This window comes from Lolium rigidum, chromosome 2 (genome assembly GCF_022539505.1).
Source record: "Lolium rigidum isolate FL_2022 chromosome 2, APGP_CSIRO_Lrig_0.1, whole genome shotgun sequence".
Classification (NCBI taxonomy): domain Eukaryota; kingdom Viridiplantae; phylum Streptophyta; class Magnoliopsida; order Poales; family Poaceae; genus Lolium; species Lolium rigidum.
In genome coordinates, this window is record NC_061509.1 from 266,233,934 (window position 1) to 266,234,681 (window position 748).

Here is a 748-nt window from a genome sequence, read left to right on the forward strand (position 1 = left end):
TCTGCCGAATCGAAAACTCTCATAATACCGATAATATTTCTGCTGTGCTTGATGATAGTGGTTCATTGGGAACTTTTCTAGATGCTTCAATTGCTAGGTCTAGACAAATTGAAAATACTTGAAACTCCCGATGCTACTACACCTGTTAATTCACTCGAACTTGATTATTCTAGTGATGATCTTGATGAAGATTATGTGGAACTTGATGATGATTTTATTGAAAAATGCCATGCTACTACTGATGCAAGAAAAATTAAAAAGTTGCTTGCGTGAACATACCGTTAGATATAAACTGTCTCCTGATCCTAAATTTGCCACATCTCCTATAAACATTAGGGATAAAGACTATGATTTTTCTCTTGATCTATCTCATATAGCTATTGTTCAGAAAACACCCTTTTGTGGTACTGAAAAAGAAAGTGTTGTTGAACACATGACTGAGTTATCTACTTTGAGTAGCTTGTTTTCTGATGATGTTAAGAAGCGTACTTACTTTCACTACAAGAAAAGTTCTGATAGACAACGTCCCAAAATCGTCAACTAAGGGGCATTTTTCGTCGCCTATGGACCTAACCCGACGATATGGGTTCTGTTGTCGAAACTGCGTCAGGCAAAGTGGACGACACCGTCGCCTACGGACCTAACGACGATATGGAGTTGTTCGTAGAAAACTGCGTCAGAGCGAAATCTCGACCGATTTTTCGGTCGTAGCGCTTGGCGCCCTTCGCCACGGAAAATCGGACGGGTG